This window comes from Lissotriton helveticus, chromosome 3_2 (genome assembly GCF_964261635.1).
Source record: "Lissotriton helveticus chromosome 3_2, aLisHel1.1, whole genome shotgun sequence".
NCBI lineage: Eukaryota > Metazoa > Chordata > Amphibia > Caudata > Salamandridae > Lissotriton > Lissotriton helveticus.
This window is the reverse complement of record NC_136062.1, coordinates 243,560,068-243,578,735: the sequence shown is the minus strand read 5'-3', so window position 1 is coordinate 243,578,735 and position 18,668 is coordinate 243,560,068.

The following is an 18,668-nucleotide window of genomic DNA, read 5'->3' as shown; positions in this document are numbered from 1 at the left end:
TCTGCAGCCTTCGACACAGTCTGCCACAGCACCCTTTTACAACGCCTCAGAAACATCGGAATTCAAGGAAAGGCACTGGAATGGATCACCTCGTTCCTCACAGGAAGAACCCAGAGAGTCCGCCTCCCACCATTCAAGTCCGAAGCCTCTGAAATCATCTGCGGCGTACCTCAAGGATCCTCACTCAGTCCCACCCTTTTCAACGTATACATGAGCCCCCTCGCGACCATCGCCCGCCAACACAACCTCAACATCATCTCTTACGCGGATGACACTCAACTAATCCTTTCTCTCACCAAGGACCCCAGCACTGCCAAAACTAACTTACACGAAGGAATGAAAGAAGTCGCCGAATGGATGAAACAAAGCCGTCTGAAACTGAACTCAGACAAAACAGAAGTGCTCATCTTAGGTTCATCCCCCTCTGCATGGGACGACTCCTGGTGGCCGGAAGCCCTCGGAAAAGCACCCATCCCGACAGACCACGCACGGAACCTTGGCGTCATCCTGGATTCTTCACTCTCAATGAACAGACAAGTCAACGCCGTATCCTCTTCCTGCTTTAACATTCTTCGCATGCTCAGAAAAACATTTCGCTGGATCCCCTCCGAGACAAGGAAAACAGTCACCCACGCTCTAGTCACGAGCCGACTGGACTACGGAAACACCCTCTACGCAGGTACCACCGCTAAACTCCAGAAGAAACTACAACGAATCCAAAACGCCTCAGCCAGGCTCATATTAGACATCCCACGAAACGAACACATCTCTGGTCACCTTAAAGACCTCCACTGGCTACCCGTCAATAAGAGGATCACTTTCCGACTGCTTACCCACGCACACAAATCACTCTACGACATCGGTCCAGATTGCCTCAACTCTCGACTGTCCTTCTACACCCCCTCCCGCCAACTTCGCTCTTCCAGCCAAGCCTTCGCCACTGTACCTCGCATCAACAAGACCACCATGGGAGGCAGATCCTTTTCATACTTGGCTGCCAAAACATGGAACTCACTCCCCGCCTACCTTCGCCTCACCCAGAATCACCTAGCGTTCAGAAAGCAGCTTAAAACGTGGATATTTGACAAATAATCCTCCTCCCCTTCCTAAGCGCCTTGAAACCCTCTGGGTATGTAGTGCGCTATACAAATTTTATGACTTGACTTGACTTGACTAAGTTGCCCAAAACGTAGCGCACTCGCACCAGAACAAAATAACTCTGCAGCGCACCACCAGACAGCGGGATCCAAATGCTTCTGCCCGTGAACAAGAATGGGCGAATCTGAAATGCGTTGGGCAATGCAATTAAAAGGAACTTACACGCTGTCTGGTGGTGCGCGGCAGAGTTATTTTGTTCTGGTGCGAGTGCGCTTCGTTTTGGGCAACTTGTGGAACTGTATATGCACGGCAGCCCTGCCGTGGAAACGCACCACCGCTGATATCTGGAAAGCGGATCAGGGGCCTCATTACTGTGGAGCCTGTGGATTGCGATATTTAGCGCATCACAGCACCGTGTGTTTTCCGAACTTATCATGGTTTATTAATATAATATGATGTACTCAGCGGCACTTGGGAAGTTTTTTTTTCAAAACACATTTTATTAGTCTGCACAAATATACATGCAAAGCCCCGATCACCGGGTTCTGTTGCACACAGCAATGGAACGAGCACAGCAGTGTCAGACATTTTCATACAATACAAACACCCCCCTCCCACCTCCCCCCTCACCAGGTTGCGCTGCTACCATATACCAGGTCACTGAGAACAATAAGATAAACAATGAGCACATGCCAGAGTCATCAGAGCACTACCAACGTGCTCCAGCACTCCCGTGTAATTAAAATGTCAGAGTGGAGTCCACCCACCTTTTCCAAATCCGAAAGTGCTTACAGGGGCATCCCCTGGCCAGGAAAATAGGCTGCTCCAGCCCCATACAGAAGTCCATGCCGTTCTTCCAGGCGGCCAGGGGCGGGGCCAGTGGCGCCTTCCAAGCTCTAGCTATGTCACGTCTAGCCAAGGTCAAACCAAGCAACAGCAGGTGGCGTTTGTATCGATTGCCTCCAACCCCCTCCATAACATGCAATAAGGCCAATTTCGGTTCTCTAGGCAGTTCCCACGCCAGTATCTCTGATAGGCATCGAAAGACCCCGGTCCAGAACCTATGCAGCGCCGGGCAATCCCATGTTGTGTGCAGAAGTGTGCCTACCTCTGAGCCACATCGCAGGCATTCAGGAGACCCTATCATACCCGCCTTCCACAGGTGCTCCCTGGTGAAGTATGTGCGATGGAGGTATTTAAATTGTATAAGTCTCAGTCGTGTGGAAATCGCCGCCCCCCCAGGACTCGCCAGGTCCTCCATCCAGTCTTCCTCCTCTAATTCCCCAGCATCCCCCACCCATGCCTCCCGCAACTTCTGTAGGTCAGGGGAACAGTGTCGCACCAGGGATTGGTATATAGGGGACAGTTTTTAGGTCTCGTGACCTACAATGCGCGCAAGCTCATTGAGGGATCGAGAATTCAAGTGCTCGATCGTCTAGTGAAACCACTGCGGTTTCTTCACAGTGCATGTGAGGTCACGTGGCCACAAAAGCGGGTCACGTGACCACACAAGCACACGCATCTCCCTAATCTGCCTGCCTCCCCTCGCTAGCATTCACGCCCCAGGCTCTCCCACCCCCATCCGGCTTCCCTCCTCGCTCGCATTCACGCCCCAGGCTCTCCCACCCCCATCCGGCTTCCCTCCCTTGCGTTCTGCTGTCTCAGTATATGCGCTCAACTGACGGCATGTTTCCCCTCACACACGGAATTAAAAGTTTTGCGATCGCTGCTGTCATCTACCCCTTCTCCAGGCCCCTCTTCCCCTTTTCAATAGAAATGATCCGTGCCACACGGATGGCAGTTTATTGTTAAAGTAAGACCTTCAGCCGTTTCAGAATTATTTCAACTTATTTTTAATCGTACTTTTTTCGGAATCTTTTTATTCTGTGTATTTAATCATAACAATTTACAGGCTTCTTGTGCTTTTTTAAGAGCTATTTTTGCTGACAGGGCTATGCAGCTCCAACTCTGTTGTACGCAAACTGATATTTCTGCAGCAACACAGTTTGTCTCGCCATGCGTTGCCTTTGGCTGTCTACGATGTAACTTAGAGTGAATCAACTTGGTTGTGCATTTCTGTAGATCTCACACTGCCCCTACCCCCACAGGTGGACGGCAGCTGCTATTTTTAATCACTTGTTCCTTATTTTCTAGCATAGCACTCCATAAGATTGCATAGATTTGCAAACCTGTTCCTCTCCGGCTTCCCTCCTCGCTCGCATTCACGCCCCAGGCTCTCCCACCCCCATGCATTCAATGTCGTGATGAAGTGGGCTAATTGCAGTTGAAAGTGTAGACCCTTTGTGATCTTTGACCAAGCCAAGTCACTGCACCTTTGATTTTGGCTGAGACTTAAAATGGTCTGTCGACAAATCCAGCCACTTGGGAGTCATTGGGAATCCAACTGCTTTGTGGAGGCAAACAACTGCCATCTGCAGAAGGGTACCAATATGTGCAGAACTGTATCATGCTAAGCAAATGACGAACAACGTACGGGAGTCAATCCATCCTAGTATCTGGTTGAAATAAGCTACTTAACATACAGGGGTTGCAGATTAGCACCCCTGAGTGAGTATATTCATCTACCAATTACCACCGGTGAGCACTGCATTGTGTGTCACCACACTGTTGGACCAGTCCATATTAACACACCAGGAACGTGGCCCGTATGTCCCTGCAACAGGCATTCCCACATGAGACATCTCTTTCTTGCAGAGGGTCGAAACGCCGTCAACAATATAGGATAACCAACGACATTATACCAATGTGTTACTGTTTACTATGAAACGTAGTTTGTTATATACACAATATTTTGCATTACGGTCACTACTTTTTGGTTAGTCTTGGTTGTGATTTCTCTTCTTTCACTGACGCTGTTGCTTCTATGTTGGGACAATGATTGTTGGATAATGTTGCTGGATAAAAGAGTGCCTTTCTAAAATAAGGAGTGTTTTAGCCTTGGGTTTCATAACAGTCTTGAAAGAGAAAGTGTCCTCGCTGCAAACCACATGTGATCCCTGAACCGGCTTTGAAGTGGAATTAGCAGAGCACATTTATCAGCAGAGGGCGAGTCCACAGCACTGTGTGTGAAGGACAGCAGGGGTTTCTATTTGAAGTCACCGGTTTCGCATCCTCGTGACACGTGGACTTGAACCGGCCAAGCAAGCCGGGTACACAGTGTGCTGAGTAGCGCACAACCGGAGACAGCATGGAAAGGGGTCTTGGGGAACATCCATAAATGAAGCGAAATTAAAACGAATGAAAGTGGGTGAGCAGCACACAGCTGCAGCACAAGACCCCTAATACATTCCACTCAACCCGTCCTTTCCTTAAAATGTGTGCATTACGCATCTTTGTGGATATGAAGTTTGATATGCATGCCCCCTCAATCTCTGGCCTCTTTGCTGAGCCTAAAACCGAGGAAGGCAGCGCTGGTGCCGCGATTGTTGCAAAAGTAAAGAAGTAGAAAAAAACATCTATTTCTTTACTTTTGCTATAATCGCGGCACCCTTGCTTTACTTTTAATTTTAAAAGGGGAATTGGTGTCTGCCTCTTTCTTCCCCATTATCTCTAATCACAGGGCAAACTCCCCCTCTTTTGTAGTAATAGGTACTGAAATCCTGATGAAGCTTTTACTAGTTTCCAGAATGCCATTCCTGGGAAATCTCAGTTAACAACTTCAAAAATACATGATCAATTGGGGTTCACACCCAAACTCTGCAGAGACCGCATCCAAAGTGGTTCTGGATGAAGCTCTGCCGGTGATGGACGGTGCCGAAACCTGCCATCTAGTAAAACTGCAGCCCTCAGCGGCATTTCATGCTCACAATCAATACTAAATATACTTTCCACAAGATTGCAGATTAGTGGAACCGCCTCTCATGATCCCTCAGCAACCACTCCACACACAACAATAGGTACTAATCTTCAGACACATAAATTATGCAGTGCTCTCACAATATCTCTAGCAACTCCTTCAGGTCTTTCAAAATTACGAGAAACCCACAATCGGATGCCGATCACCCTTTGCTGAAAAGACTGCACCAGCTACTGAGAGAGCGCAAACTGATATAAATATATGAGTACATCACACTTACCTATAGAGAGCATAATTCATGAAGAAAAATGCCATGAGTGCTAATAGTATATGAAATTATATTCTAAATGTATAGCTAATATAGAGATTTAAGTAGAAGTGGAACTAATACAGAAATGTGTGACATTATATGATTTTATTAGACGTGATTATTTTGAATCTATGTCGTGTAGCTGTTAACATATAAGATGGTCTGTGGTAAAACGCAGAACGTGGTAGGCCTCAGGGCCAGAGCTGGAGCTAAAAGGGAAGGTGTTTCTTTTCACGACACAGATTGTTTAACGTTTTTGGTCATTGCATTAATGGGCCATGATTTAGAGTAATGTTTTCTAAATAATAGAATAAGAGTTTTAACATGCTTTAATTAAATGAAGAAATTGAATGCTATAATCATAATGTGAAATATTGTAGGCCTGAAATGTTTTAGCATTGATTTACACGTACATGTCTGGGCTGAGAAATGTTGCAAGCCTTTTTAGAAGTCTATGAGAGTTGGGTTCTTGGCGGCAGATATCTGTCTGCAACAGGAAAGGGGGGATCCAATTATAAGTGAATGAATAGAGGTCTGTTCAGTAGACGGCCCAGACATGGAGGAGGGTTCTGGAATGTTTAAGGGGTATCAGCGGGCCGGAGAAGAGACTGAGAAGCAAGGTCAACTCTAACGTCTGAGGCCCAATACAAAGCATCATGGAAAAAGCCTGAAGTTGCACCACGTGAGAGGCGTTTCGCAGGGGGCGTCTCAAATGTTGTTGACTGTTTTGTATTAGGGACAGCACCCCTGGGTGGAGTTAGAGCAGAGACCTGAGGACCCTTTAGAGAGCGGATGGGTAGGCAGTGAGGGGTCATGACTGGAGAACTTTAGGTTTTCACCAAGAGACTTAGAGTGGGTGACTTCCCTTGGGGGTCATTCATTGCTGACACCTTTGTTAGGTTGGGATTTGGTTAAGTAGGGATACCATCTAGAACAGGGTAGGGACGCCTAACCTGTGTTTGTTTTCCTCCAACCTAAATGAAGGAGCGATATGCGTCTATGCTGATAGCTTTGCTATTTTTAGAACTTGTGTTAGTGATTTCTGTTGCTCGTCTGAGGGCTTTTCGAGAGCACATGTATGTAATTGGACCTGTGTATCTCGTGAATCTCATTCTGAGATGCTTGTATTTGCAGCTCATTATATCTTTACAATAAACTTTTGAAACCTAGAAGTTGTCCGTGATCTTTGAGAGTAGAGTCCTTTCTTGGGTGAACTAATTTGCAGATAGGTGTACTGTTTCCTTCCAAGACAGGCAATAAAGGTTCAGTCGACCAGATCGAGGTTTGGATCAATAGATATAAGGTATCGATCAAAATCTCGCCCTTTCAGTTGGTAGCTATAGAGGATGGTTGCCTTCTTGAGGACGGTGACCTAGGCCAGGTTAGCTTACCCCAAGGCCCCTAGAAATCGATGATCGGAAGAACAGCCCGCAGATGAAGATCCGGATGACGTGAGACAGAAAAAGCAGCAGTATCAGAGAGAGTGAGTATAAAGGGTTATGCGTGTTAGATTGCGGTGTTTTTGTATTGTATCTATGTTGTAATGTTTGGCGGAGTTGAATGTCTGTAGAGTGACTGTGGAACAGGTTGTGAGCGCGCGCAACCGGTGGAAATCTTAAGTTCAAGGAGAGCTTAAGTGGTTCGGGTGTATCGGACACCCAGAGTAATTGTCAACTAGTGTGAAGGGGGTCATGAGGTACCATTGATCACCCGAGAGACCGAGATAGGGGGAACGTAAGAGTGAGTGCGTGAGTAACGGACGCTGGTCGGAAGTTACTGTGTGTGTAAGTAACCTATCAGAGAGACGATAGACATCTCGTCAGTTGTGTTGACAATTACAGATAGACTGTGGACGTACAGTCGAGAGAAGTGACCGCTTGGTCGGAAGTAGTCATTTTTCAGTGTATGAATGGGACGCATGCATAACCGGGAGACGAGTTGAGAAAGGAGGGGTGCTGCTGCGAAGCGGAGAAAAGAGACGTCAGGTGGTGTCGCGCAGTGATTGGCTGACCGGAGAAAGACCGCGCTGTGATAGGCCAGCTAGCGAACACGTCATACAGGGTCGCGACGTGATTGGCCAACAGGAGAAAGACCGCGCTGTGATAGGCCAAGCTAGCAAAGCCGCGACAGGATTGGTGGATTGTCATCAGGAAGTAAACAGAGTAGCGAGGCTGAATTTTGTGCGCATAATTATGAAGTGTTTTAAATGGTTGAAAGCGCTGTTTAAGAAAGAGAGGCGAGGATCGTATGAAGGGGAAGAAGCCCCGCCGGAGGGTACGCCAGCTCGTTATATGGCAGTAAATGTTGGGTTGCATACGATCCTTTGGATATCAGAGTGGAGTAAGATTACTGAAGGAAACGAGGAACTGACGTTCCCGAAGTACGGGACGTTCAGATTAGAGGTGTTACATCGATTGAAATCAGTCATGACCTCAAAGAGACCCTTGCCTAGACCAACCCAGTTTGAAGCCCTTGAAGCATGGCTTAGGGCAGCGCATGAAAGGAATATGAACAGACGACAAGAAAGGGTGAAACGCTCGGTAAGGGCAGTACAGGATGCCAGGTGGGATGCGGATGCTAAAAGATGGAGAGTGCATAATTTGGAAATAAATAAACTGTACCCAGTGTTAGAGGCGCCAGTAAATAAAAGCCCCCTAGAAGAAGATGATGAGAGCGAAACAGAGGACAGCCTGATAAACAGATTACTGACAGACAGGCCACCCCCGTATAATAGAGCAGGGGGAGAGGTCGAGAATACTGAAGGAGGAAAGGGGGGCAATGCAGGAGAGCATAGACCGCTTCCCAGTTCAGAGTGGGATCCTGAGCCAAAGAAAGAGTTGCTCCAGCCTAGTCAGGTGCAACAGGTAGTAGGTAGGTTTGTGGTACAAAGAGCGCCGGAAACGGAAAGCGCCACATCCTACCCATTGCCAGATGCACTACAGGTACCTGTTACCATAGGTCCTATAATATCGATATATGACCAAGAGAGAGCAAGAGGGGAAGAACGGAAACGGAAAGACAGAGAAAGAGCAGAGCAGGCAAGGAGGAACGATACCACTAATTCCCCAAGTCAGATGCCGATACCCAGAGAGTGGAGCACCCCGATGCACACAGCAGGGGACCCAGGAGGAGATCCTGGGGGCCCTAGATGGCCAATGGATCTGAGGGGATCTGGACGAAAATCCTTTCAAGAGCTAAATGAGTACATGAAGCAGTGGGATGAGGCAGTGAAGGCTCAAAAGTGCATCAATGCTGCAGAAGCAGAAAGGGAAAGTCAGGACAGCAGAGCACGAACTCACTGCGGGGCTGGGGAGAGTAGCCCGGAGTGGGACTGTAGAGGGAGTAGGGGAGTCACCCATTGGGCCCGGAATGGAGGTAGAACAGACCTGGAAAACGGGGGCCCCGGGAGTGGAGGGGTGGCATGCCCAATACTCAGTGAAGGGGAGAGGAGAGCGCAAGAGTACAGGAACAGCTTTAAGTGTCCACACTGTGTGCCTGGCACCAGAGAACAGAATGGGAGTTGTGAGAGGTCGCACCATAGTCCCTGTGATGACAGAAATGAGCGCAGCCCAGGGAATATGGGGAACCAGGAAGGATCGTATCGGATACTGAGCGATACGAGGCAAAGGGAGTGTAGCGACCAGAGGGAAAATAACAGAGAGATGTGCGGTGAGAGGAGAGAAGAAGACGAGAGTGGGCAGAGAGAGTGTAGGGAGAAAAGGCCCGTGTTCCATCACCTTCCAAGATTGGATGGCCGAGCATGGGACCTGGAGAGATGGGAGCAAGGGAGGCCACCCATTAATTCTCCTGAGCCCAAACGCAGAGCTCGAAGTTGGGATGGTAGGGAGACCAGTGAGCCCCCTTCAAAAGACATATTGCGAGCTGAGATAAAAGCCAAGAGACTTGATGTCTCCAGCTTAAGGTCAGATCTGGATGACATGGTAGATGGTACCCTGCCTTTAGAAAGAATGGAAATGTATGAACAGGATGAAATACTGTATATGGCAAAGGACATCACACGAAAGGCGAGAGCAGTCCATGAGAAGTTAGTCGAACTAGCAGGCAAATATATGGTGGACTTGTCAAGAACCAAAGCATTACAGGGTAACCACAGGCTACATTACTCAGATCGAGATCTAGATGAGAGGAGAACGATTGGGCTGAAAACACACATAAGGGAACTGATTACTGGAATAAGGACATGGAGGGCACTAGATAAATGGGAAGAGAGGTGGTCCAAGAAAGGGACCGGCAGAAGAAGCATGATTGGTATAACACCAGGACAGCAGGGAATAGAAGCTTACCCTTTGCGTGAAGTTGCCAATGGGAGCTATGTACATGTCCCTTGGAGTAGGGGAGATTTAGCTGCTTTTACCACATCTTTCCCCAAGTTACGAGAGAGCCCCGTGGAGTGGTACAAGCAAGTCGAGAGGTTTGTAAAGATCTCAAAAGTCTTATGGATAGATCTGAACACGCTGTTTGACATTGTAGTACCAGGAGATCTGTGGACAGCATGCAAGGTTAGCGCTGAGTGGCCCACAACGGAGCCAGAGAGAGATGCTAGGACTAATGGGCCGTCCGAGATCGTGATGGCAAAATTCGAGAGAGTGATGACTTGGCTGAAAGAAAAAGTGCCAATGCAAGACATAGATTGGGTCAGAATAGACAGAACGAGACAGGAACCCAAAGAGACAGTCCATGAATATTATGAGAGATTGCTGAAGGCGTTTAAACAGTATAGCGGCTTGGATGTAATGGATCCAAAGGACATAGGGCAATTCGTGTCCAAGTTCGTCCTGGGACTGAGACCGGATATTAGTTTAATGATTCAGCAACACTCGATTTGTTGGCAAAGTAGACCCCTAGATGAAATACTGAGATATGCCAGGTACTGCTGCGATGAGGTAGACTCCAAGGCTAAGAAACTAAAAGAGAAGCTGATGGTGGTACAATTGCAGGCAGCAGGAAAGGGGGGACCGCAACAACAGCAGCAAGGGACAGGTACAGGAGGTAAGAAGCAGTACAGTCAGAACAAGGGTAATGAGGAGAGTACTACCTTCAGACCCAGAGTAGACATAGCTACCTTGAAGAAAACGACTAGGTGCCACCAGTGCAACGAGTTGGGGCATTGGAAACGCGAGTGCCCTTACAATGTAGAGATCGGAGAGCAAGAGATAGAGGAGGAAGAGGTCCAGAGCGCACCAATGAGAGGGGCGACGCCATACCAAGGAAAGGTGCTCAAAGGGGGGGGGGCTCCTCCCCGAGCCCAGTTCCCGCAACCTCCTCGAGTAGGGAGTATGGGTAAGACCTATAGACAAATGCCCCTGTTTGTGGAAGGTGAAGAGTGCTATTATGTGGACCCATTAACCGGACAGAGAGTGGAAAGAGAAGACTGCACCCTTGGGGCAGCCTTAGAGGTAGATCAGAGGGGACCCTATGTTGAAGCAGAAGTAGCAGGGTGCCCTACGACATTTCTGGTGGACACAGGAGCCACTAGATCCACGATCAGATCAGCTGCAGTTCCAGACCTGCCCATGTCTGGAGAGACCATACAGGTGGTAGGGGTCGCAAACAGGAGAATAACCAGCCAATTGACAGAACCGGTACAGGTGAAAATAGGGAAGTACAGCGATGAGCACCAATTTGTGGTTTGCGATTCAAGCCCTGTGTGTCTGCTAGGAAGAGACCTGTTGTGCAAATTGAATTGTACTATATATTGTACACCCCAGGGAGTGGAGGTATTGACTAATGATGATGATGCAGATTTCAAAGTTGCAAACTCAAGAATATGTGTGGAGCTGTACCCTACTTTGACAGTAGACGAGCTTCCCTGGGATTTGAGAGAGACAGTGGCATCAGAGGTATGGGATTTCACTGGGGAAGAGATTGGATTGGTCAAAGGGGTGGACCCAGTGAAAATTGTAGTGAAACCGCATGCTGAGTTCCCAAGAACACCCCAATATAAATTGACTCCAGAAACGATTGCAGGCATAAAACCCGTGATCGAGTCCATGATTAAACAGGGAATACTGAAAGAGATCGTGGGTAGTCCATGTAACTCCCCGATTATGGGTCTGCAGAAACCAAATGGGAAATTCCGGATAGTGCAGGACCTTCGAAAGATTAATAACATAGTCGTTTCATGTTGTCCAGTGGTACCGAATCCATCAGTGATACTGTTTCAGATTCCATTCCAAGCTGAGTGGTTCACTGTGATAGATCTTTGTCAGGCTTTCTTTTCGATCCCTTTGGACGAAGATAGCCATTTTCTTTTCGCATTTAAGCTGGAAAATCGCGTCCTAACATGGTGTCGTATCCCTCAGGGGTATACAGAGAGTCCATCGATCTTTAACCAGCTTCTGAAGAAAAATCTTGAAAGTCTAGTGCTGCCCCAGAAGTCAGTTCTGGTCCAGTACATAGACGACCTCCTTGTGGCGTCAGAAACAGAAGAAGCTTGCAGGGAAGATTCCATTGCTTTGTTAAATCACCTAGCTGCCAATGGGCACAAGGTGTCCCCGGGAAAATTGCAGTACTGCCTGACAGAAGTACAGTACTTGGGACACAGAATTGAGAAAGGCAAACGAAAGGTGTCACCAGACAGGATAGAGGCGATCATGAAAATGAACGCGCCTCAGACACAGAGAGAGGTCAGGATGTTCCTAGGGATGGTGGGTTATTGCCGACAGTGGATCGTGAACTTTTCACTGAAAGCAAAGCCCTTGCAAAAACTGACGCACAAGGAGGTGAGTGATCCGGTACCATGGGACAAAGACTGTTTGATGGCATTCTTACAGCTGAGAGAGGACCTGTGTCGTGCTCCGGCATTGGGAATGCCTGATTACAATAAACAATTCTTTCTTTACTGTTGTGAGAGAGAAGGTTGTGCGTTGTCTGTGTTGGTCCAAATCCATGGGAATGCCCGTAGACCAGTTGCTTATTTCTCAGCTACTTTAGACCCAGTAGCCGCAGCGTTGCCCGGATGTCTCAAATCCGTTGCTGCAACGGGTGTCAGCATTGAGAGATGTGAAAATATCGTCATGGGGCACCCGTTAGAGGTGTGCGTGCCACATTCTGTTGAACTGTTGATGACCAGGACCAAGACACAGCATCTGACCAATAGCAGGCTCACGCGCTATGAGCAAGTTATTCTTGCTGCAGAAAACGTGACCCTCAAGAGATGCTCTGTTTTGAACCCTGCTACCTTAATGCCACTTCCAAATGATATTGATGATGATGATGAATATACAGACCATGACTGTCTCGATGTGACTGAACTATGCACCAAACCCAGACCCGACATCGTAGATGAGCCACTGACCGACCCAGACGAAGTTTTCTTTGTCGATGGCTCATGTGTAAGAGACGAAGTTGGGCAGTTGAGAGCAGCTTATGCTGTTTGTACAATTGAAGGAGTTGTGGAAGCAGGGTGCCTGGAAGGAGTAAACTCCGCTCAGGTAGCCGAGATTATTGCCCTAACACGTGCTTGCTTAGCAGGCAATCAAATTCGAGTCACCATCTACACCGACAGCCAATACGGGTTTGGGGTAGTTCATGATTACGGGCAGTTATGGTCTCAAAGAGGGTTCATGACTTCTTCAGGCTCTCCCATTCGCAATGGAGAGTTTGTGCGCTTGTTGTTAGAAGCATTGCAATGTCCAGCAAGTATCGCAGTTGTAAAGTGCATGGCACATACCAAAAATGAGGACTTTGTTTCGAAAGGCAATAGATATGCTGATGAAGTTGCGCGGTATTGCGCAGAACAAGGTTACTCTTTCACAGAGGTGGATGTGGGTGGAATAAATGTGAGAACTGAATTAGCCATGATACTGGAAACTGTTGATACTTGGGATGAATTGTCAACCATGCAAGAAAATGCTCCTGATTCAGAAAAGGAAACATGGGTAAAGGCAGGATGTGTAATGGGTGAGACTCATTTTTGGGTCTCAGCAGACGGCAGAGCAGTGTTGCCCAATGAGATGGTGAGTCCAATGGCTAGACTCATACATGGTCCCGTACACTTAGGGAGAGATGCTATGCTGAGAGTGTTTAGACAGACTTGGTACAATCCTAAGTTTAGAATAGCAGCAGAAGCAGTGTGCCAGCGTTGTGTGACCTGCCAGCAGCTGAATGTAGGGAAAAGAACACCAGTTGCACTAAGTCACATAGGAAGATCTGGAGGTCCATTCAACAGAATGCAGATAGATTTCATTGAAATGCCAAGATGCAACCGCCTCCGCTATGTCCTGGTGGTTGTTTGTGTGTTCTCCAGATGGGTTGAGGCATACCCTACACGTAGGTGCGACACCCTCACAGTGGCTAAGTTACTGCTTAGAGAACTTATCCCTCGGTTCGGGGTGCCGGCCTTTTTGGAATCAGATAGGGGAACACATTTTAACAGCGAGCTTGTGAAGATGATTTGTGTTGCACTGAATATAGACCAAAAGCTCCATTGCAGTTACCGACCAGAAGCCTCAGGAATTGTGGAACAAATTAATGGCACGATCAAGTCCAGAATAGCGAAAGTTTGCTCCTCAACGACCCTGAGTTGGCCTGATGCCCTGCCATTGGTACTCATGAGCCTTCGTAGTACCCCAGACAGAAGAACAGGGTTGTCACCACATGAGGTGTTAATGGGGAGAGCAATGAGACTGCCATCTATTCCAGCTACTGCACTGTTAAATATCACAGATGATATGATCCTGGACTATTGTAAGGGGCTGTCTGACGCCATGCGTTCTGTGTCCCTTCAGGTGCAGGCTGCAGAGGTTCCAGCGTGCCAGGGCCCTTGCCATGACCTGTATCCTGGGGACTGGGTCCTGGTGAAGAAACATGTGAGAAGAAGCTGCTTGGATATTCGTTGGCGTGGGCCCTACCAGGTCATCCTGATCACAAGTACAGCTGTAAAGGTGGGAGGCCTGCCCAACTGGATACACGCGTCGCATACGAAAAGGGTTCCAGCACCTCTGGAAACAGCTCCTCTCTCGGATGGACGTCCAGCTGAGGACCAAGAAGCCATAGAGGGGGCTGGCCAAGCTGTAGAGGTGCCAGTGGAAGCAGGGAACGAGTCTGACCAAGCTGAGGACGGTCAGTACAACAGCGAAACAGAAGACGCTACAGAAGGAGAAGACAGCTGGGAGTACGAGTCTGACCCTGACAGGTCTGAAAGAGAGCGAGAACAGACCAGAAGGAGAAGGAGTAGAAGGGCACGTGGAGAAGCAAATTGGCCGCAAAGAAGAAGTTCTAGCCTGAGGTCAACTCCAGAAGCAACCCTTCCTCCGATATCAGAAGACTCAGACCCAGAAGAAGGTGCTCAGGGCGCTGAAGCACCAGACCGAAGAAGGTCAAGAAGAGTGCGTGTGCCTAACAGAAGATACTCCACACCTGAGTGGACATATCTGGCGACAAATGTCTGTGAAACCGGAGACAGGGAGGATCCGAGCGGTGGTGGTGTCCAGTTCTGAGCCCATTATCACCGTGGAAATACAACTGTTGGTACCCGGTGTCGAACAAGAAGGGTCACTAACATTCGTGCTCCCCAGACCTCCCCGCCTCAGCAAGTTAAAACACATGTTTCTTACAGAATTGAAATTCCCCGACTTTGGTACCACGATAACAGCACATGAAGAGCATACTCTTCGCATGGAAATATTGAACTATGCTATTGAAGCTGCAACCACAAATCTAATAGTCGATTGTTAAAGGACTTTGTAAATAAAGCAAGCAGAAGAAAGAAGATTACCTAGCGCCCAGGAAGCAGAGAATTTTAGGGAACCCCTTGAGTGGATGGAGAAGGGCTAGGGTTGTCTTTTTGAACTGTGAAAGGACTTTTTGCAAAAAAAGGCTGTCAGCCTCCAGCTGTGTGGATTCTAAAGACAAAAAAAGGATTGAAAGAGACTGTAAAGGAACGAGAGGAAAAGAACTCTTTTTGCAAAGAGAAAGGGAAAAGCTAGATTGTCTGACGAAATGGAGGCCGGCACCCCGAACCGCAGAGCTAAATGTATAATAGGTACACTAATAGTAGGAGTGATAATATTAATAGCTTTAGTGGTAACAATTTCTTATGTAAAGGGACATGAGGAAGAGGTAAAGGTAACTGATGCGAATTCTGTAGTAACACTTACACCCACTGTTGCAGGTGAGAAAAGGGAAAACACTCAAGAGAGAGCGTTATTGGCTGCAGAAGCCCGCAGGTTACATGTAGACGAGTCCCAAGGAGACTTTAGGTCAAATGCTTACGCTAAACTTTTGTATGAATACGTGGATGCCATGGAGGTTAAGGATTGCTACGTCTGCATGCAGTTGCCTGCGTCTGTAGATGAAGGAATTCGATATCATCACCTCCCTCTGACATATGGCATTACATGTAGCTTATTGCTTAGTATATTTTATGAGAGAGATAGTTTTGAATACTATTTCTCCAATTATGATTCTGTGTTGCCAGAAGTCCCGAATTATAAGCAGATGAATAAATGGGATTACTGGAAGAGTGAAGACAGATTGGCCAAGTTCTTCATTCCTTGGATTACCTTAGATACTTCACATGCCCGTAGAAATAATCTGACATGCAAGGTGTCAGAAGTCGAGAAAAAGTTCATAGGGCAGGTGGATGATCGTTACAGGAGACAAAAGATTTTGAAAAAATCAGGACAAGGGAAATTAGATTGGACCGAGGAAGAGAAGTCACACAAGAGAAAGGGTAGTAGTGGTCCAATAGCTTTAGATAAAGCGCAGAAAGGAAAGTTATGTCTTCACCGAGCCAAAACGTATTATGAAAATGTATACGTGGGTGAAGTTGACTGTGAACATGCTTTTAATTTAGAGTACTACACTAAGGATTTCCTGAAGGGAATGCAAGTGATTCCAAATGTGTATTTTGTATGTGGAAGAAATGCTTACGTGAGACTACCTGACAACTGGTATGGATCATGTTACTTGGCAATTGTCTTCCCCAAAATATATCATGCACAAGACTTATTGATCATTGAGGGCCAGACATCATCGAGGGGAAGGAGAGATTTAGGCGATGCAGAAATGGTTGGAGATGTCTTTGGAGCTATGTTCCCTCTTTTGGGAATAATCCTTAATGATGTTAAAATTAGACGACTGGCAACAGTTGTCGACAGGTTGTCTGCCAGCACTGCTCAGTCCTTAATGCTGGTAGAAGGAGAGATGCAATCGATAAGGGCTATGGTTCTTCAAAATCGGCTTGCATTAGATGTCTTATTAGCAAAAGAGGGCGGAGTCTGTAAGGCTTTGAAGGTTCAGGAATGTTGCACTTACATTCCAGACCTTTCAAAGCCCCTTGAGAAAGTTATTAAGAACATAACTAATATACACAAAGAGATCGAAGACTTGAGTAGAGAAAATGTCTGGGAAAAGGTGGGCCACGGAATGAGTGCAGTTGGAGGGTGGTTTTCCACCTTAGGCAAAAGCTTTATTTGGTATATCCTAAAGCCTATCATCATAATATTGATCTGTGGGATAATATTGTGGGGATTGGTGAGGGTATTCAAATGGTACAGAGCAAGAAGGTCAGAAAGGGCCCAAAGAGAACAGTTGCAGAGATTGGCTGCCATACAAGATAATCAGTACAGGAGCCTGAGAGCTCTGGAAGCGCAGAGAATGCCAGCAATAACTGCAGTTTAAATGTTAGTGATGACCCCGAGAGGTCATCAAAGGGGGGAACTGAGAGAGCGCAAACTGATATAAATATATGAGTACATCACACTTACCTATAGAGAGCATAATTCATGAAGAAAAATGCCATGAGTGCTAATAGTATATGAAATTATATTCTAAATGTATAGCTAATATAGAGATTTAAGTAGAAGTGGAACTAATACAGAAATGTGTGACATTATATGATTTTATTAGACGTGATTATTTTGAATCTATGTCGTGTAGCTGTTAACATATAAGATGGTCTGTGGTAAAACGCAGAACGTGGTAGGCCTCAGGGCCAGAGCTGGAGCTAAAAGGGAAGGTGTTTCTTTTCACGACACAGATTGTTTAACGTTTTTGGTCATTGCATTAATGGGCCATGATTTAGAGTAATGTTTTCTAAATAATAGAATAAGAGTTTTAACATGCTTTAATTAAATGAAGAAATTGAATGCTATAATCATAATGTGAAATATTGTAGGCCTGAAATGTTTTAGCATTGATTTACACGTACATGTCTGGGCTGAGAAATGTTGCAAGCCTTTTTAGAAGTCTATGAGAGTTGGGTTCTTGGCGGCAGATATCTGTCTGCAACAGGAAAGGGGGGATCCAATTATAAGTGAATGAATAGAGGTCTGTTCAGTAGACGGCCCAGACATGGAGGAGGGTTCTGGAATGTTTAAGGGGTATCAGCGGGCCGGAGAAGAGACTGAGAAGCAAGGTCAACTCTAACGTCTGAGGCCCAATACAAAGCATCATGGAAAAAGCCTGAAGTTGCACCACGTGAGAGGCGTTTCGCAGGGGGCGTCTCAAATGTTGTTGACTGTTTTGTATTAGGGACAGCACCCCTGGGTGGAGTTAGAGCAGAGACCTGAGGACCCTTTAGAGAGCGGATGGGTAGGCAGTGAGGGGTCATGACTGGAGAACTTTAGGTTTTCACCAAGAGACTTAGAGTGGGTGACTTCCCTTGGGGGTCATTCATTGCTGACACCTTTGTTAGGTTGGGATTTGGTTAAGTAGGGATACCATCTAGAACAGGGTAGGGACGCCTAACCTGTGTTTGTTTTCCTCCAACCTAAATGAAGGAGCGATATGCGTCTATGCTGATAGCTTTGCTATTTTTAGAACTTGTGTTAGTGATTTCTGTTGCTCGTCTGAGGGCTTTTCGAGAGCACATGTATGTAATTGGACCTGTGTATCTCGTGAATCTCATTCTGAGATGCTTGTATTTGCAGCTCATTATATCTTTACAATAAACTTTTGAAACCTAGAAGTTGTCCGTGATCTTTGAGAGTAGAGTCCTTTCTTGGGTGAACTAATTTGCAGATAGGTGTACTGTTTCCTTCCAAGACAGGCAATAAAGGTTCAGTCGACCAGATCGAGGTTTGGATCAATAGATATAAGGTATCGATCAAAATCTCGCCCTTTCACTACCAGTAAAGACTAACATTCCTGCTAGAGTGACTCATGAGGGTATTTATGGGATTTCCACACACTACATTTGCTCTCTATAAACATTAGAAACAAGTATTGGCATACTCAATAGGTCTCGCTTTTGGTACCTTATGAGTTTTTAATTATGCAGCAGAATATTCTTGGTGCAACAACATCAACTGTTGCATGGCTAAACACTTATAAGGTCCCAAATGCGAGACCTATTGGCTATGCCAATGCTTGTTTGTCTGGCAATTCCCCTATAAACAGCTGGGCTTCAAGTGGGCTAAAGTCTGGAAGGGTGTCTATGCCCGTCAGGTAAGGTGTCAGTGCATATCGAAGTTGGAG